The sequence below is a fragment of the Manis pentadactyla genome, chromosome 13, assembly GCF_030020395.1.
Source record: "Manis pentadactyla isolate mManPen7 chromosome 13, mManPen7.hap1, whole genome shotgun sequence".
NCBI lineage: Eukaryota > Metazoa > Chordata > Mammalia > Pholidota > Manidae > Manis > Manis pentadactyla.
Genome location: NC_080031.1, coordinates 67,275,749 through 67,297,752, shown reverse-complemented (window position 1 = coordinate 67,297,752; position 22,004 = coordinate 67,275,749).

The following is a 22,004-nucleotide window of genomic DNA, read 5'->3' as shown; positions in this document are numbered from 1 at the left end:
CACCTAAGAAAGCTGACTATAGGAAAGGGTTTCCCAGCAGGATTAATCTGTGGGTTATACCGTTGGGGTCAGGAATCTTGGAGGAAGGGCCACAGTGTGCATTAATTCATATGAGGGAAGGGTAGAGGGTGGAAGAGAGGACAGGGAGCCACGGTTTGAACACACTGTAACAGTGGGCATCCACGGTCAGGCCATGGCACCATCCATCACATCAGTCTTTATCCTCGGCTCTCAACCCACCCTCCCCACAACACCAGCAGGAACCAGGAGCAGAACAAATAGGAGAGGCTTAGAGAAAAGGGGATGCAAAGAAAGACACCAAATCCCTTCTCCTCTTCTATGTGCTGGAGGTATAGCTCCAACCTGAGCAGGAGAGGCAGTCAAAATCTTTTAATTGGATGAAAATTTGAGGTTTGAGATTGAACTAAGCTGGCTTTTTTTTTTAATTGCTGTGAAGCATGTGGGTACATTTATTTCATTTATAAGGACCTGAGTTATAACCAAATATTTGAGGAAAGTTTGTTGGCTTGCTTAAAAGAATAAAAGAAAATTTAAAGACACTAGGTAAATGTGTTGGTTATTTATTATACACTGTGAAATAGCCTGGGCTTCTTAAAGGGAGAAAAATCACAGTGAGACATGAATTTAAAGTAATAAAGTTCAAGATGGTGGATTCTGCATATGCCTCTGCTTTGTCTCCTTTGAAACTCATTAAAATGACAGTTAAAAAAGGCCCAGGGAAGTAAGTTCATAAAAGCTCTGAGAACATATGGGACATCAATGGACCAGATATTCTTGCAGATTTCTGGAAGACAGAGTAGGAATCGGATGGTACTACATACACACGAAAACGGAGGGAGCCATCACTCAAACCGTGATCTGAAGGGAGGGCTGACGCAGGAAGTTAATCATAGAATTCTCCAGAAAGAGCAAGGAAAAAGAGCAGGAGGACCAATTGCCAACATTTTTAAATGTGATAAAATGGACATAAAATTAAGTTGAGGAACCTTCAGAACAGAGACCAGAAAGGACAGAGAAATTGGAAATAGAAGCAAAAAAGATAAGAGATGTAAAAAAATCAATCCAGATTGGCAAGCATCTGATTAACAGAAATCCTATAAAAGGAAAAGAGAAGTACAAAAGAAAGGATCCCATTTTACCCTGATGAGTGGCCTGGGGGCATGTATAGAATCCAGAAGAAAAGAAATGGAATCCTAGCATGCCCCATGTCTCGGCAGTAAAAAATAATTACATACTTATAGGAATACTAAAGATTGATTATATTTAGCCTGAAAGGCAACAAAGGCAGAAAGTACAGAAAGTGTGGTTGCTAGTGCCGAATGGAATGTAAATGTTATCAGCCTTGACAAAATAAGAGCAAAAATTGAGCTGAAGGAAGGTGGGTAGAGGAAAACATACAGAAGGAGCAGAGCGAAGGGTAGAGGCACTAACAATTTCATCTTGGAGAAAAATCAAGTCAATTGACTGAAATAAAGGGAACAAAAAAATGGAATTATTGATATATTTTCTAAAGTGATAAAGAGAACCAAAGAGAAGCTAAAAATAATAATGTAGCTATCAAAGTTTAGGAGACCCAGATGAGCACGGAAAGTAAGGGAGCTAAATTTTTCACAGTAGGGAGTAGGTAGAAATTGTCCAGTGTCATTAAATCGAGAAAGGGTGGTGGATGCATTTATTCAGATAACTACCAGACATTTGTTTTTTTGAATGGTCAAAAGAGATGCTGGTGGAAATGAGCCTCAGAATAGCAGCTGGTGGGAAGGGGGCAGTTTCACTTCTCAGCATAAACTCTTCTGTATTCTGGATTTCTTACCTTAAGCATGTATTACAGACAAAACAAGTAAATAAGAATGAACACACCAAAAGTTAAGTATTAAGCAAATGCCAACTGTCTCCATTTCCAAATGCTGATTGAAGCATGGAAAGCAGATTTTAATGTAGTAAGAAATTGACTGAAGAGCTGTAGTAAGTTTCTGTAGTAAGAAACTGACCAATGTAAATAACTCAAAAGAAATGTATATGAGCTCAAACAAAATAAACATGTTGTATTCTCTCCCTTTTTCCCTCTCATGCACACACAGCCAACAGAATTTGCACACATGACTGTCCCTCTGCAGTCTGCCGAGGACACTCAGATACTGACACACAACACAAAACAGCCACTACTTCCCAAATTCAAATAATAAATCCCTGGAGGAAAATTAATTCATTCTGGAAATAAATTGTGTGTTCAAAGAATATGTGAAATGAAATGGTAAACATCTTTTTATCAGCCTTCCCAAATATGATTATTAAAATAGGCAAATATCCCAATAAGGCTACCCTGCTAGGTCTCTTGATTCAACCAAAATGTGCGTTAGCAAACTGTTTTCCTAAAGGGCCAGGCAGTAAATATTTCAGGCTTTGCTGATTATACTCAATTCTGGCTCTGTAGCACAAAAACTACCATAAACAATATGCAAATGAATGGGCATGGCTACGTTCCAACAGAATTTATTACAAAAAAAAGGCTGTGAGCAGTATTTTGCCCATGAGCTATAGTTTGTGCACCCATGAACTAAAGGATCAAGGACATTTAGATATTTTCCAATGATTAAAAAGATAGCACACACTTCATAACTTTAGTCACTCATGCTAATTGTATAATATCAAATAATATCCTATCAATTAGTGCTATACGTAATTTCTGATGTGCAAATGCCTTTCAAATAAGATCTGGTCCAGTAAGCGCTATGGCATACCCATTCCATTCTTCTTTCCTTCCCATCATACAGACAACAATACAATGGAAAGGATGATAAAGTCAGCCATCCCTGGTAAGGGCCCCTTCTACACAGCTAACATATTTGATCTCCTATTCTCCACAAAATGAGATGCCCAATAGCTTCAACTATATATTCTTTTGTTACATTTTTAAAATTATGTCAAGGGACAAATTCATGGCACTGTCTCAACAGCCATTGACACTGACTTTAGCCTTAAGAGATGAGTCATAAAAGATGTTTAGTGCTTAAGAACAAAGCAAAAACTGAAGGAACAAAACAGCAGCAGACTCACAGAACACAAGAATGGACTAACAGTTACCAAAGGGAGAGGGACTAGGGGGAGTGGGGGGATGGGAGGGAGAAGGGGAATAAGGGGCATTACGATTAGCACACACAATGGGGGTGGAGGCGCGGGGAAGGCAGGATAGCACAGAGAAGACAAGTAGTGACTCTATAGCATCTTACTACACTGATGGACAGTGACTGCAATGGGGTGTGTGGTGGGGACTTGATAATGGGGGGAATCTAGTAACCACAATGTTGTTCATGTGATTTTATATTAATGATACCAAAATAAAATAAAATAAAATAAAGATATTTAGTGCTTCAAGCAAGCAACATTGTGTAAACATAAAGATTAGCACTTGGCAAGGGAATGGATGGCTTGCTGAAAAAGTCACCTTAATCACTACCAAATCATATTTCTTAAGCAACTTGGTGCCTCCAGGACCAATGCTCTATGCAGATTTTTTCCCTCCCTCTCTTCCTTCCTTCCAACTGAATTGGCAGGGTGGACAAAAAGTAAAATTCAAAAATCAAATCAGCTTCCATCAAAATCCTACTTATATATTATGATATTTGTGAGCAAAACATAGTCCTAAATAAAATCTTAGATAGCATTAATGATATGACCAAAAAGGATGAAATGATCACAAGTGACAAGGAAAAGCATTCCATACATGACCAAAAAAGCGTAATAAAAAGGACACCTTCCAACTACACCAAGAAATCCTTAGGATTGATCTGGGCAGTTCCTATCAGGTACTACATCAATATAATTCCAGTGCCCAGGCGCAAAGGGAATAAAAAACCCAAACCTAACAAATCCCACTATATCCAAGATTTTGAAGGAGATTGACAACAATAAACCCTGGCACATGTGCAAAGAATTTAATTCTAACAAAAATGAATGTTGTGCAACAGTAAAAGACAGGTTTGGGGAAAGGATATTGTTTTGTTTCGTTTCTGCAGCTTTATAGAAAAATACAAGCTCATGCAGCTACTAAATACACATGTACATACACAATAACCTACTAAATAATAAATACACCTACTAAATACACACACAGATACACACTAACATGAACACAAACACAGGGAAGGAAGCTAATTGAAATTCACTAAGATCTTCATCAGTTCTCCCTTTAGCCACTCCAAATTCTTACTAGGCAAAGAATATTTCCATATTCTAACTGGAAAAATAAATGTGATCCACACACAATCCCAATCTTCACAGATAGTTCTTAATCAACATGCAAATGAGGCTTGCTTCCCTGCAAAATTTTTGGTCCCTTATTTAATTTTAGCATTAGAATAATAATTGGCACCTAAAGACTATCTCTTAGCCCAAGAACTTTCAACATTTTAAAAACTGTATGAGTTCTGTTTTGCTGAACATAAACACTCATTATACAAAATAGGAAAAAACCACAATTATAAATGAAAGCCTCTTTTGCTGTGGAAAAAAAATGCAAAGTGGAAGGTCTAAAGGACCATCCAGTCCCCTTCCTATCAGTCCTGACTCTGCCCAGTTTGTCCAGGTACACATACTGCCAGGCCTGTCATAGAAAAGGAGCCACACTCCTGATATTTCTTGTCCCCTATTTTGTGATCAAAACTGCCCACAGTCTAAGCCCCAGTTTGGTGACTGGATAAAAATCTGAGAAACTATTTCAACCACAGGTAACAATGAGCATTAAAGGAGAGGGTGTTAACCCTTCCCAAATAAGAAATGCATTTTATCAGGATCCTTACTTGCCATGGGCTGGTAGGAATTCTGGATCCTCAGACTGAGTAGATGAGAGAAATAGTGCAGGGTAATGGGGCCACTGGCATCTGCAGAGTCACATCATCTCGTCAGCCTTCTACTTTACCTACACGTACACCAGCAATGTCCATTTGAATGAGATCATCAGAAAATGTTGACTTTGTTTAGTGAATTAAAAGTTCATGATTAGGAAATTTGAAAATATTTTCATATACAAAAGTAAGACAACCAAAAACAATCCGGTAAGACATACGATACTGGCAGACAGAACAAATGTATGATACTGTCATTAATGGCATTTCATATTAAATCCTTCTCTGTTATTCTTCATTTAATAAATGTCATTGTCCCATAACAAAAAAAAAGTAAGTTCACGATTAAAGGCCAGAGAAGGGATTTCTCTATGACAGAGAAAAATCCAAGGCAGATAAACTCAATCCACAGAGAGTATGGTTGGGATCATTGGTGAACTGGCGGCGTGAAGCAAGCCATCTCTGATAAAGTGTCAGCTTAAAGTTCACTTTTAAATCTCCAGGAGGCTATGCGTGCCTGCCTCTAAAACCTCGTAACTCAATGTTTACAAGTTAATACATTTGAGATATATGAGCAATATAAATAGATTGCTGATGGATAGATGATAAATTTCATATGCCTATATATTTATCACATATCACAGAGAAGAAAACAGAACTAGTATTCCTCAAAATGTGATCCAAGAACCACCCACATCTGAATCACTGGCACTGCCTTTTAAAGTACACATGCTTGAGCCCCACCATCGAATTTCTGGGTCAGAATTTCTGGAGGAGCGAAAGGATCTTCACTTTTAATAGATTCCCTAAATGATTTTAATGGCAGTATTTCCACAGAATCCCATGTTATATTGCTTCTGGTCATATCTTGCTTACTAATGTCCAACACCATGGCAGCAAGCAAAATATCTTCTGCAATAAGACTTTCTTATCAACAATCTGAAACCAATAGTCATCCCCTGCTGAGACCACCAAGAGGCTGCTCCTTTGGGTGACAGCAAATGAAAACATTCTAGTCCTCCTAAAGCCTAGACTCAAACCTGGTAGATTGCCACTTCTGCCTCATTTTATTCATTAAAAGAGCCATATGGCCAAACCCAAAGTCACACAGAACAACACTATGTATTTTATAATGATGCAAATCTGAAGACATGTTTTAAATACATTCGAGTAAGTGTTGACGTGATAGGCAGCAATGGGGGCACTGTTATGAGATGAAGAATAATTAAATGAGTAATTAAAACAAAAAAGGATGCCTTGCCCTGCCTTGCACAAGTTGGTGAAAAGAATGTTCTAGAAACCCAGTAGTACATGTATCAATATTTTGCAAATTTATTCTGCATCCACTCCACAAAGAAAGGAAAAGAGAAAAGAAATACCTTCAAACTGCTGATGTAACTTACCCAGGTGACTGACTTCTCTAAGTTATGTTACTGGTCTGCTAATTATGGATAAGCTTGGGCTAGAAACTGTTCCTCTTCCAACTATACCATATGGATTCTCTCTCTAAAATAATACCCATCAGCCCTGCAACTAACACTAAAATTATCATCTATCATTAAACCAAGTTAGTTTTTATTTAATAAGGTTTAATTCCATGCTTGAAATATTTCTAATCTTTTATCTGATGCCCCTTGAAGAAGCTTACGATGGGAACTTAGGTAGAAAAGATAAGACAAATACATAAAATGGATAAAGAACATATCATTCATATTTAATTTAACTCAACAACTATTCTTTCTTTGCAGCTTGTGTACCAGGATCTGGAAAGGACAGGAGTAAAGGGAAGAGGTCACACAGGAAGGACCAAAAGACAGATCAAAGTATAAAAGATTTCAAAGGAAGGAACGATCACATTAAAGAAATCAGGACAGGGGGCGGAAGATGGCGGCGTGAGTAGAGCAGCGGAAATCTCCTCCCAAAACAACATATATCTATGAAAATATAACAAAGACAACCCTTCCTAGAATAAAGACCAGAGGACACAGGACAATATCCAGACCACATCCGCACCTGAGAGAACCCAGCGCCTCGCGAAGGGGGTAAGATACAAGCCCCGGCCCCGCGGGAGCCGAGCGCCCCTCCCCCCAGCTCCCGGCGGGAGAAGAGCAGGCAGAGCGGGAGGGAGACGGAGCCCAGGGCTGCCGAACACCCAGCCCCAGCCATCCGGGCCAGAGTGCAGGGCCCTCGATACTGGGAAAACAGGGCAGCAACAACAGTGAGCAGGCACTGGAGGCTGGGCGACAGAGGACATAAGAAAAGCGCGCGACCATTTTTTTTTTTTGCTTTTTTGCTGCTTTGTTTTGGCGAGCGCTTTTTGGAAGTCTTAAAGGGACAGGGACCCCAATATTAGGGAAACAGGGCAGAAAGACCGGTGAGCAGAGGCCTGAGGCTGGCACCGGAGAATAAAGAAAAACGAACGACCACCTTTTTTTTTTTTTAATTAAAAATTTTTTTTTTTTTAATTAAAAAAATTTTTTTTTCTTGTTTTTTTTTGTGGTCGTTGTTTTGTTTGGGCGGGTGCTTTTTGGAAGTCTTAAAGGGGCAGGGCAGGCCACTTAATCCAGAGGTAGGGAATCCGGGGTCTCTGGGCACCCTAACCCCTGGGCTGCAGGGAGCAGGGAGGCCCCTTACGGAGATAAATAGCCTCCCAGCAGCTCCTGCTCCAACGCGACTCCACCATTTTGGAGTAGCTGCCCGAGCCAGGCCACGCCCACAGCAACAGCGGAGATTAACTCCATAGCAGCCGGGCAGGAAGCAGAAACCCTGTCTGCACGCAGCTGCGCAGCACAAGCCACTAGAGGCCGCTGTTCTCCCAGGAGAGGAGGGCTACAAACCAACAAGAAGGGAAGTCCTTCCAGCCGTCACTCGTCCCAGTGCTGCAGACTATTCCTATCACCATGAAAAGGCAAAGCTACAGGCAGACAAAGATCACAGAGACAACACCAGAGAAGGAGACAGACCTAACCAGTCTTCCTGACAAAGAATTCAAAATAAGAATCATAAACATGCTGACAGAGATGCAGAGAAATACGCAAGAAAAATGGGATGAAGTCCGGAAAGAGATCACAGATGCCAGAAAGGAGATCGCAGAAATGAAACAAACTCTGGAAGGGTTTATAAGCAGAATGGATAGAATGCAAGAGGCCATTGATGGAATTGAAATCAGAGAACAGGAACGCATAGAAGCTGACATAGAGAGAGACAAAAGGATCTCCAGGAATGAAACAATATTAAGAGAACTGTGTGACCAATCTAAAAGGAGCAATATCCGTATTATAGGGGTCCCAGAAGAAGAAGAGAGAGGCAAAGAGATGGAAAGTATCTTAGAAGAAATAATTGCTGAAAACTTCCCCACACTGGGGGAGGAAGTAATCAAACAGACCACGGAAATACACAGAACCCCCAACAGAAAGGATCCAAGAAGGGCAACACCAAGACACATAATAATTAAAATGGCAAAGATCAAGGACAAGGAAAGAGTGTTAAAGGCGGCTAGAGAGAAAAAGGTCACCTATAAAGGGAAACCCATCAGGCTAACGTCAGATTTCTCAACAGAAACCCTACAGGCCAGAAGAGAATGGCATGATAGATTTAATACAATGAAACAGAAGGGCCTTGAACCAAGGATACTGTATCCAGCACGACTATCATTCAAATATGACGGTGGGATTAAACAATTCCCAGACAAACAAAAGCTGAGGGAATTTGCTTTCCACAAACCACCTCTACAGAACATCTTACAGGGACTGCTCTAGATGGGAGCACTCCTAGAAAGAGCACAGCACAAAACACCCAACATATGAAGAATCGAGGAGGAGGAACAAGAAGGGAGAGAAGAAAAGAATCTCCAGATAGTGTATATAACAGCTCAATAAGCGAGCTAAGTTAGGCAGTAAGATACTAAAGAGGCTAACCTTGAACCTTTGGTAACCACGAATTTAAAGCCTGCAATGGCAATAAGTACATATCTTTCAATAGTCACCCTAAATGTTAATGGGTTGAATGCACCAATCAAAAGACACAGAGTAACAGAATGGATAAAAAAGCAAGACCCATCTATATGCTGCTTACAAGAAACTCACCTCAAACCCAAAGACATGTACAGACTAAAAGTCAAGGGATGGAAAAACATATTTCAAGCAAACAACAGTGAGAAGAAAGCAGGGGTTGCAGTACTAATATCAGACAAAATAGACTTCAAAACAAAGAAAGTAACAAGAGATAAAGAAGGACACTACATAATGATAAAGGGCTCAGTCAAACAAGAGGATATAACCATTCTAAATATATATGCACCCAACACAGGAGCACCAGCATATGTGAAACAAATACTAACAGAACTAAAGGGGGATATAGACTGCAATGCATTCATTCTAGGAGACTTCAACACACCACTCACCCCAAAGGATAGATCCACTGGGCAGAAAATAAGTAAGGACACGGAAGCACTGAACAACACAGTAGAGCAGATGGACCTAATAGACATCTATAGAACTCTACATCCAAAAGCAGCGGGATATACATTCTTCTCAAGTGCACATGGAACATTCTCCAGAATAGACCACATACTAGGCCACAAAAAGAGCCTCAGAAAATTCCAAAAGATTGAAATCCTACCAACCAACTTTTCAGACCACAAAGGCATAAAACTAGAAATAAACTGTACAAAGAAAGCAAAGAGGCTCACAAACACATGGAGGCTTAACAACACGCTCCTAAATAATCAATGGATCAATGACCAAATCAAAATGGAGATCCAGCAATATATGGAAACAAATGACAACAACAACACTAAGCCCCAACTTCTGTGGGACACAGCAAAAGCAGTCTTAAGAGGAAAGTATATAGCAATCCAAGCATATTTAAAAAAGGAAGAGCAATCCCAAATGAATGGTCTAATGTCACAATTATCGAAATTGGAAAAAGAAGAACAGATGAGGCCTAAGGTCAGCAGAAGGAGGGACATAATAAAGATCAGAGAAGAAATAAATAAAATTGAGAAGAATAAAACAATAGCAAAAATCAATGAAACCAAGAGCTGGTTCTTCGAGAAAATAAACAAAATAGATAAGCCTCTAGCCAGACTTATTAAGAAGAAAAGAGAGTCAACACAAATCAACAGTATCAGAAACGAGAAAGGAAAAATCACGACGGACCCCACAGAAATGCAAAGAATTATTGGAGAATACTATGAAAACCTATATGCTAACAAGCTGGGAAACCTAGGAGAAATGGACAACTTCCTAGAAAAATATAACCTTCCAAGATTGACCCAGGAAGAAACAGAAAATCTAAACAGACCAATTACCAGCAACGAAATTGAAGAGGTAATCAAAAAACTACCAAAGAACAAAACCCCCGGGCCAGATGGATTTACCTCGGAATTTTATCAGACATACAGGGAAGACATAATACCCATTCTCCTTAAAGTTTTCCAAAAAATAGAGGAGGAGGGGATACTCCCAAACTCATTCTATGAAGCTAACATCACCCTAATACCAAAACCAAGCAAAGACCCCACCAAAAAAGAAAACTACAGACCAATATCCCTGATGAACGTAGATGCAAAAATACTCAACAAAATATTAGCAAACCGAATTCAAAAATACATCAAAAGGATCATACACCATGACCAAGTGGGATTCATCCCAGGGATGCAAGGATGGTACAACATTCGAAAGTCCATCAACATCATCCACCACATCAACAAAAAGAAAGACAAAAACCACATGATCATCTCCATAGATGCTGAAAAAGCATTTGACAAAGTTCAACATCCATTCATGTTAAAAACTCTCAGCAAAATGGGAATAGAGGGCAAGTACCTCAACATAATAAAGGTCATCTATGATAAACCCACAGCCAACATTATATTGAACAGCGAGAAGCTGAAAGCATTTCCTCTGAGATCGGGAACTAGACAGGGATGCCCACTCTCTCCACTGTTATTTAACATAGTACTGGAGGTCCTAGCCACGGCAATCAGACAAAATAAAGAAATTCAAGGAATCCAGATTGGTAAAGAAGAAGTTAAACTGTCACTATTTGCAGATGACATGATACTGTACATAAAAAACCCTAAAGACTCCACCCCAAAACTACTAGAACTGATATCGGAATACAGCAAAGTTGCAGGATACAAAATCAACACACAGAAATCTGTGGCTTTCCTATATACTAACAATGAACCAACAGAAAGAGAAATCAGGAAAACAACTCCATTCACAATTGCATCAAAAAAAATAAAATACCTAGGAATAAACCTAACCAAAGAAGTGAAAGACTTATACTCTGAAAACTACAAGTCACTCTTAAGAGAAATTAAAGGGGACACTAACAGATGGAAACTCATCCCATGCTCGTGGCTAGGAAGAATTAATATCGTTAAAATGGCCATCCTGCCCAAAGCAATATACAGATTTGATGCAATCCCTATGAAACTACCAGCAACATTCTTCAATGAACTGGAACAAACAATTCAAAAATTTATATGGAAACACCAAAGACCCCGAATAGCCAAAGCAATCCTGAGAAAGAAGAATAAAGTAGGGGGGATCTCACTCCCCAACTTCAAGCTCTACTATAAAGCCATAGTAATCAAGACAATTTGGTACTGGCACAAGAGCAGAGCCACAGACCAATGGAACAGACTAGAGAATCCAGACATTAACCCAGACATATATGGTCAATTAATATTTGATAAAGGAGCCATGGACATACAATGGCGAAATGACAGTCTCTTCAACAGGTGGTGCTGGCAAAACTGGACAGCTACATGTAGGAGAATGAAACTGGACCATTGTCTAACCCCATATACAAAAGTAAACTCAAAATGGATCAAAGACCTGAATGTAAGCCATGAAACCATTAAACTCTTGGAAGAAAACATAGGCACAAACCTCTTAGACATAAACATGAGTGACCTCTTCTTGAACATATCTCCCCGGGCAAGGAAAACAACAGCAAAAATGAGTAAGTGGGACTATATTAAGCTGAAAAGCTTCTGTACAGCAAAAGACACCATCAGTAGAACAAGAAGGATCCCTACAGTATGGGAGAATATATTTGAAAATGACACATCCGATAAAGGCTTGACGTCCAGAATATATAAGGAGCTCACACGCCTCAACAAACAAAAAACAAATAACCCAATTAAAAAATGGGCAGAGGAACTGAACAGACAGTTCTCCAAAAAAGAAATACAGATGGCCAACAGACACATGAAAAGATGCTCCACATCGCTAATTATCAGAGAAATGCAAATTAAAACTACAATGAGGTATCACCTCACACCAGTAAGGATGGCTGCCATCCAAAAGACAAACAACAACAAATGTTGGCGAGGCTGTGGAGAAAGGGGAACCCTCCTACACTGCTGGTGGGAATGTAAGTTAGTTCAACCATTGTGGAAAGCAGTATGGAGGTACATCAAAATGCTCAAAACAGACTTACCATTTGACCCAGGAATTCCACTCCTAGGAATTTACCCTAAGAATGCAGCAATCAAGTTTGAGAAAGACAGATGCACCCCTATGTTTATTGCAGCACTATTTACAATAGCCAAGAATTGGAAGCAACCTAAATGTCCATCAATAGATGAATGGATAAAGAAGATGTGGTACATATACACAATGGAATACTACTCAGCTATAAGAAAAGGGCAAATCCAATCATTTGCAGCAACATGGATGGAGCTGGAGGGTATTATGCTCAGTGAAACAAGCCAAGCGGAGAAAGAGAAATACCAAATGATTTCACTTATCTGTGGAATATAAGAACAAAGGAAAAACTGAAGGAACAAAACAGCAGCAGAATCACAGAACTCAAGAATGGACTAACAGGTACCAAAGGGAAAGGGACTGGGGAGGATGGGTGGGTAGGGAGGGATAAGGGGGGGAGAAGTAGGGGGGTATTAAGATTAACATGCATGGGGGGGTAGGAGAAAAGGGAGGGCTGTACAACACAGAGAAGGCAAGTAGTGATTCTACAACATTTTGCTATGCTGATGGACAGTGACTGTAAAGGGGTTTATAGGGGAGACCTGGTATAGGGGAGAGCCTAGTAAACATAATATTCGTCATGTAAGTGTAGATTAGTGATAGCAAAAAAAAAAAAAAAAAAAAAAAAGGGCAGTTCCTGTGTGGTAACCTCCAACGAGTTCTACACAAGGGTATAAAGGGCATATAAAAGTGTAGGCAAAGGGTCTGTTTGTGTTTACACAGAGGATCAAAGCCTAATTCGGCTACCCCGAAAATGAACTAAGATACGATATGAAAAAGAACTTCCAACATCTGCACTCTCTGGAAGACTCATGCCAGAAGATGATCATCAAAAAACCCCAACAAAGATCCACGCACTGCTACAGCTGTAGATGCACTCATCCCACCAGTTCCTGGACTTGCCATGGGAATGAGGAAGGAGATATCTAAGCTGGCCTGTGCATACAGTAAAACAACAAAATTGGACTGGATCTATACTGTTGGAACTCAACCAAGAATTTGGAGAAGTGCAAATTGTAGCGCTCCAAAGTCTTACAACTACAAACTATTTATTGTTAAAAGAACATATGGCATGTGAACAGTCCCCAGGAATGGGTTGTTTTAATTTGTCTGATTTCTCTCAGACTGTTCAAGTTCATTTGGACAATATCCACCATATCATAGATAAGTTTTCACAAATGCCTAAGGTGCCTAACTGGTTTTCTTGGTTTCACTGCAGATGGCTGGTAATTACAGATATGCCTTGGTTATGTAACTATACTCCTATTATGTTAATGTGTGTGTGCAATTTAAGTAGTAGCTTAAAACCTATACATGCTGAAGTTACTCTACAAGAAGATATATCAAAGAAATAATCAATCTTCCCATGTTTTCTTCCGCCTGCTACTTCTATAGCTTTTCTTCTTCCTTCCTAATTACAACCCTTAAATAGAATTCGTGCCTCATATCAAATTTACCGAGTATCATAATTCTTCCAAGTGGTAAAGATACCTCAAGACAAATGCTGGGCATAGAAGCCACAGGGCATAAATATGCAAAGAAGTAAAAAGCTAACTTTTTCAAACAATAAGGCTTCTCTCTCACTTACCAACTTCACATTTCCCTGTATGGCCCCGGAAGATGACTGGTTAGCCAGAGACGGGTAAGATTCCTCAAGGGAGGAACAACCTAAGACAGGCACAGTCGCAGGGGGGCCATCAGGTGAGAAATTGGGGATCAACAGAGGTGAGGCTTAGAACCTCACCCCCCCGTTCTGAGAGAAATCTTCTGCATACGTGGATGTTTTATTGCCCTGGTCTAGCTTGGATTAACACATAGTCTACAGGCACACACCTGATCATCTACATGTGCTCTCTTACAACACTAAACTATGTTTTCTACCTTTATCTTGTATCTACCTACCACTTCAGCATTTTATTAAAAATAATAATAATAAAGAGAGAAATGTGGTATCCACATATAAATCAAGTATAAAAACCAAATCAGTATTCATATTTGAACTGACTGTTTATAGTTCATAATGCATGAGCAAAACCGAAAGTTTCTGTGATGACTGCCCTTGTACTGTTCACTATGTAACTTATTCATTATGTAAGAATTTGTTCTACATGTAAAAACTTGTTTGTTATGCCTCAGAAGATTGGAGACTGACAAAAATTAGGCTTGGGGTGGAATAATGATTGTGCATTGAGCATTGACTCCCCTATACAGAATTTTATTGTCGTTAACAACCATTTGATCAATAAATATGAGAGATGCCCTCACAAAAAAAAAAAAAAAGGACAGACTTCCAATGGTAAAATAAATTATTAACCAGGATGTAATGTATAGCATAAGGAATATAGTCAAGATATTGTAACAGCTTGGTAGGGTGATAGCTGGAACCTAGAATTATGTATATAAATGTTCTACCACTGTGTTGTACACTTGAAACTCATGTAATGTAATACTGTGTGTCAACTACCCTTCAATAAAAAATAATTATTAAAAAAAAAAAAAAAAAAAAAAAAAGAAATCAGGACAGCTTTCAAAGGGGATGTGGCACAGATGAGTCTTGAACAACAGGTAAAATTTTCAGATCTAGAGAGAAGAACAGGGAAATTCCAGGTGGCAAGAACAACATAAACAAGGACATACAAGCAGAGGTTAGCATGTGAGGACTGAGTGCCACTACATGTTCAGACAACATACTGACCATCGCACATGAGTTGCCACTGCATCAGGTGCTGGAAATACAAAAATTAATATAACATGAGCCCTCCCTTGAAGAGCTCAAAGTTTGGATATAAGTGTGTGGCATGCATAATAGGGATAAGCTCATGAGGAAGAGGATGGAAGAGCAGCAATAAGAGGAAAGATGGCAGAACCATGGAGCAACACCGCTGATGGGATGGGGAGGGAGGAAGAGCAAAACGAAGGACTTGCGGAAAAATATTGGCAATTTATATCAAAGGCAAAGATCTAATACTCCTCAAATATAAAGAATTTGTAGAGATTGAGACTAAAAGAATCAATAATCCAATAGAAAAATGGGCAAATGATATGGATGGTTCACTGCACAGGAAATGGAAATAGCCCTGAAACATATGAAAAGATGCTTAACCTGGCTCTTGATAAGAGAAGTGTATGTTAAAACTATACAGAGATACAATTTCTCACAAATCAGACTGACAAAAACTCTTAAGCTTGACAGCTCGGATTACCGTTTGCAAAGCCCTCTGGGAATGAGCACTCCTGCACTGCTGGAGGGAACGCAAAACAGTACAATGCCTGCAGAGGGGAAGTGAGCAATATCGAGAATACTTTAAACTACAAAAGTGGCTGGCATTATAGTTCTTTTGGACACTGTTGCCCTAGATTTAATGACAAGTTTACAAAAAATCTGGAGAGAAGGACATATGGAAGACTCCCAAGGGTTCCATCAGCCAGATACAGGATGAGGAAGATTCTCACAGACAAACGATTCATATTCCAAAATAGACGGCATTAACAGGGGAACTGAATTCAAGACTGATAATGATTCTAAGGAATTATCATTAATGCTCAGGTGTGCTGATGCCATCAGAGTTATTTTTAAGTCTTTATGTGTCAGAGATACATACTGAATCATTTATAGTTCAAATGATGTGCAGTCTGAGATTTGCTTTGATATCCTGAAAAAGTATGGAGATGGATAAAATCAGAAGAGCAAAGTGTTGACCATTATTGAAACTGGCTGATAGGTAAATAGGGATTCATTATGCTACAATTTCTACTCCTATATATGTTTGAAATTTTTCCAAGTTGAAAAAAAAAATTTGTAAGGAATTACCTGAGATATAACAGTACCATCTGGAGAATGCCACTTCTTGGATGCTAAGAGGAAGGAAAATTGAGCATCAGGCTCCAGTATTACGGAAAGATCCAGGAAGAGAGGACTCAATAAAACCACTGGGTTTGTCGATTTCTAGGACAATTCCAGTCTGAGTAAAGGTAATAGATATAAAGCCAGACTACAAAGGTCTGAAAGAAGTGGTCAAGGATGAAACAGCAAAAATATAGAGAGACAATTCTTACAAGGTTTTAGGCCACCAAGGAAAAGAGGGTAATCCAATTTAGAATACAAGTAAGCATCACAATGATTAATAATTAAGTACCATAGTAAGCATCACTAGGTCAATCAAGTATTTCTGAAAGTCACTAAATCTTCAAAAGTCATCTAATATGGAAATGGCGCTAGTTTAGGAATCAGAAAATCTAAATTCTAATGAAACATTAACTCTGAGAGCATATCCACTGGTGGAAAAAAAAAGTAGTTTTGAAGCTGTAAAGCTGTAGGAAATTTATTTAGGATCATCCTTGCTACAAAGCACCTACAAAGTGGAAAGGATCTGGGCAGGGAAAGGCGAGCTAGAGGAGTGACATGCAAAGTCCTGTGAACCAGTGCGTTCAGGATGCAACCATCATCTCTGCTTTGTAAATGAGCAGAGAGTTGGAGGGATCCAGAGACAGAAACACGTAACCAGACACAGACTGGAGTGTGAGTGAGTCTGCCTCTAGTTACTGCATGGAAGTAATTTATTACAGTAGGGCTACAGGGAAAGTTGGCATTGACTTGGTCCACATGTCCCTTACCATGAACTGCCTCCAGATGTTAGCTAGAACTGCTGAGCATCATCAAAATGTTGAACAAGCCTGAAACATCTAGCGAATAAGCTGAGGCAAGTTTAAGGGAAAAGGTCAAGTGTGAGAACAGGAATTCCAGGGGCCCACAACTCTACACTGTAAGCTCTTCCATCTGACTCCAAACACCTTGAAAACAGAAGTATATTTGAATTCATTTATTCAACACACATTTATTAGGCCCTAGTGTGCATGAGACCCCATGCTAGGTGTTAGAGATGGAAGAGTGAATGTTATTCTCCATATTAGCACAACCACTCAGAATAGCATAAATAGTTTTGACTGCAAGGCTTTACTTAAAGGTGAGGAGTACCAACTGGAGCTTGGGAGAAGAATCGTTGAGCCAACAGCTATACTTTTGACTCAGAAGCAGCTGATCTATTTTCCCACACCTTGGGAGAAAGCCAGGAAGCAGTTTCTAGTAGAAAGCAATTACAAAGGAATTGCAACTTGTAAAGTAATACAGAGAAAATAATGATTTAATAGAAAACTGAGAGAATGGTGGGCACAGAGAAATACATAGGAAAACAGTTGCACAAAAGATATCATTCACTTTATCAAAACTGCCCATTATTAGTAGAAAAGGACGTCCACTGGACCTGGCAAGAGACCCTGAATAGGATTTAGATCTGGGAGGAGGTAAAACACTGATCTACTTCAGGCTAGGAGGACTGCCAAATCTCCTCTGTGGCTAAACAGAGTAGAGTACGGATCAGACAATTACAAATGTGCTCAAGTTTGTATCTCTTGCAAATTCTCTTAGTTTTCTGGGAAAACACTTTTTTTTTTTTTGAACTACAACTTTGTTGCAGTTGGACTGGGCAACTATAAATTGCTCTCATTTTGGCCAAAATGGCAAAAAAGAATGTAGGAAAGAGTGCCTACTTCTTCTCCAATGTAAGGTCCTAGACTTGGACTAGCTCAGAATCCGGCAAGAGTGACAGAGCTTATGTAAGCATATTTAAATCAAAGAGGGATAAAGTAGGACTCTGCTTCCAAAGTACACAGTTTCCTTAGAAAGCACCCTGTGACTCTCTTGAGCAAGAAACTCCTTGTTCAACTGCTCCTGGATCTCTTTTCCATTCTACAGAGTACCTCCATCACACAGTTGCTTACTTATCCATTGGTTTCGCTTTATTTGATGTTTGGTTTGACAGGCAATACTCCTACTTGACAGAAGAGGGCAGTGTGGGGATTTTGGCAGGTACAAGTTCAAACCCTTACTCACTTGTGTAACAATTCTAACTCCGAAAATACAGATGTGTGTTCTCTTGTCAAGAAGTACAAAATCAGAAAGCACTCTGGTGTTCAAAGAAGCGAAAAATGGGGAGCACTGATGTGAAAAAGGAAGAAGAAAGAAAAGAACACTGGAAAGGATTATAAATTTAGCGGTGGTAGAATAAACCCCCAGACCCACACAGTGTTCTGCCTCAGTTAACCACATGCTCCTGTGCTTCTTTCCTGGACTTGCTATGACAATGTCATTTGTCCACCTTTTGTGTATTTCGCTTCATGAGCTCCTTGTCACTTAATTAATGCTTTTAAATGAAACATGAAATTTCCTTATCAATTTATTTTGAAAATACATTCTGACTTGTTAATCTCTCTCTTCTTTAACAAGAAGCTTTCTATAGCTTATAAGAAATGACATGGACAATTATCATTAAAAACTGAGCAGAACAAAGCTGTGGTAATGAGGATGACTATAATCCATTTACCAAAATACTAGGTAAGGATAAAAGGATAAAACGAACCTACCTCTTTCTTTCTGATAACAAAGCAATTACAACTTGTAAAGTAATACTGAGAAAATAATAATTTAATAGAAAACTGGGAGAATGGTAGGCACAGAGAAATACAAAAGGAAAACAACTCTGCACAAAAGATAATTCACTTTAGCAAAACTTCCCATTATGAGTAGAAAACGAGTTGCCAAAAATGTCAGGATGCACAGCAATATTTTTCCCAGGCAAAATAACTTTCTCTTATTAGTATGCAGAAAGTTGCTAGCAGAATGATACAATGAAAAAAGTTCAGTCTGTCTTTGAAAGTAGTAAACAAAGTAAAACAAGGAGAGTATGATAATATGCACACACACATATATATATGTATACACATACACACGCACACAAACATACACCCACCAACATACTCAGGCTTAGACCAGAATTCTAAGGAAAAGAACCATGAACCAGCGACCACAGGATTAACATTCTGAATGAGCAAATAGCATTTGGACAAAGTGAGAGACGGCAGCCCTCATGACCTTCAAAGATATGTGGGCATACTCCAGCTGCCAGGACCGTATCAGCAGTTCCAGTGTAGTGCCACACACACCCAGGCCACTGACTAAAGCCCACAAGTTGGAAAGTGTTAATCAAGGAAGTTAAGCATAAAACTGACAGCCGAGGCATTTAAGCTTTTGTGATGTGTGTAGCCCTGAAACTCACTCCGGGAGTCCTAAATCACTTCCATTGCTTCATCTGGAAATTGGGAATGGCACTGCTTACCTGTCAGGGATGCTGGGAAGATCAGGTAATGATTATAAAGTGCTCTGGAGCTAAGTATTAAATATTACAAGATAGAACACAAGCTAAAATCTGGCCTACACAGCTGACATGGGCTCCATACTGCTCATGTCACAAATCATGTCACTCGCCAGGTGTTACTGACTGCAAAAGAAAAAGCCTAGAAATCAGGCTTTAATCCCATATTTTGGAAAAATTCTATCTTCCTACAATGGCTGTAATATTGGTACCCAAGTGGATACAAAGATTGTACATCCTTCATGAATGATAAACAAAAGCTGAATGTTCTTCTGTTTCTTACATACAGACTGCCTCTCTCTCTCTCTCTCTCTCTCCATCCCTTCTCCACCCCTCCTCCCATGATATCTTTCTCATTCTTGTTTTCTGATTCTTTCTTTTGCACATACTTATTCTTAACTATAGCTTCTCAACTTTAATCTTAAATAAATGAATATCACATTGATGCATAGTATAACACATTTCAGCCCTTTCCAAAGTTTCTACTATCTGGGAACGGCCCATCACAAAAAGGAACTATAAACCTACAGATTATGAATATGTGATGATTTGGTGCAATCCCCCTTGAATGCTTGAATCCCCTCTGCAACATGCTCAAAGGCCTGCAGGGATGATAAACTCACCTTACACGAAGCCTGTTCTACTTCTGAAGTTCTAATTATTTGAGAGTTGTTTTGGGTATTGATCTAAAATCTGCTTCCCAATAACTTTTTATCCCTGTTTAGTTCGAATCTCTTGCCTTCATTTCAGCTCTTTAAATAGCTAATAGCAATTATCTGCCTCACCAAAACTCAACAAAATCTGGCTGGGGATTCTTCAAAGTTTTGCTATTGCCAACAGAGAGAAAGTTTACTTGAGTGTTTCAAAGGATGGCCCACCTTTGTCAGCCCCAGGGATGTTTTTAAAGGAATCAGGGTCTTCAATACTAAGAGCTGTAACAATGTGTGCTTCTCTATCAGACATAGTCAGATAGGTGAGGATAAGAGAACTAAGCAGAAGTTTCCAGGTGAGTCATGAACAGGCAGAGACATGTACGTGCATGTCAGATAGAGACTAGCAGGTTTACTTGGCTTGAGCAGAGAGCCTGCCCTATAGAGTAAATGAAATGCAGGTTGTTGGGTACAATTGGGATAGATATTGAGGAGAATGTAAAACTCAAGAATAGTTTGAAAACTGGTGAAATGAGCAATAAAAGTTACAAATGTCTAATGCATTTGGTTTTCACACTTATTTTCTGAGAAGGTTTTGGACGCTATAAAAGTCATTATTTAGCCAGTTGTTTAAGGAGTGTTTATTAAATACCTCCTATTTTGCAGGCACTTTTCTGGACACTGAGAACTCAATGGTGAAGAAAATAGACAAAGTCTTTGCCCTCAAAGAATTTACATTTTAGTGAAGACACAGAACACAAATAAATAAATACAAATTAGTGCAAACTGCACTCCAGGAAAATAAAGCCATTTCCCAGCTGTGTTATCTTAAATGTTTTTAGCCTCTTTTATCTTCAGGTTTCTTATCTCTAAAACGAGTATTATAATAATCCCTAAAACATAATGTTATTTGAGAAATTAAATTAGACAATATAAAGTATTTGCACAGTACCTGGCACAATGTAGTTGCTCAAGTAATTACTAAGGTTGTTATGTAATGTTTACCATCCACTCTTTTCCTGCCCTCTCGACAGGGTGTGTCCCAAAAATCTGTGGGGAGGAAGAAGTTGGGAGAGCTAGATTTCACTGCCTCTCTAGTTTTATTTATTCTGCAGCTAGATGAGTCTTGCACCAATAATGCACACAAAGGGCAAGGCTGCTAACCATCCACATCTCTGGAGAGAAGTACAGTGGGTATTGACATCGATGGTTCCTCCTGCCCTGCACCCACTCCTCATTCTGACTGTCCCTTGAGAAACCATGCTTCTCCACACTCAGCCCATTTATTTCCAGTGAAGCAAATCTGATCCGAGAGCCAGTCTCCCTACTTCTGTGATTGTTCAGGGGTAAGCACGCTGACCAAGCATGGCTGCATAGACAGGACCCCAGAACTTGCTTGTGGATGTCAGGAAGCGGTACATTTTTCTGCTGGACTTGGCATAGGGCAAATGTGCACTTGGACCTGTGAGGAGCTCCTTGCTCAGACAACACAGAGGAAGAGCCAGAAGAGAGCAGGGGACTGGGTCCCGGTGACAGATCTGGGCCCTCTAACATCACACTTGAAGCGAATGAGTATTTTTATTGTATAGACCAATAAATTCCCTTTTTATTTAAGCCAGCTTGCATTTGAACTAGAGTTTCAGTTGAGACTGAAAGAGTATATCTTTTTATCTGTTTAGCTACGGTCCTATCAAATCTTCCTACAGCAAACATGGTCTGCACTTGGATGAAAGCTTAAACAGTTCTCAAAGACTTGCAGTGGCTGTTCCAAAGTCAGGC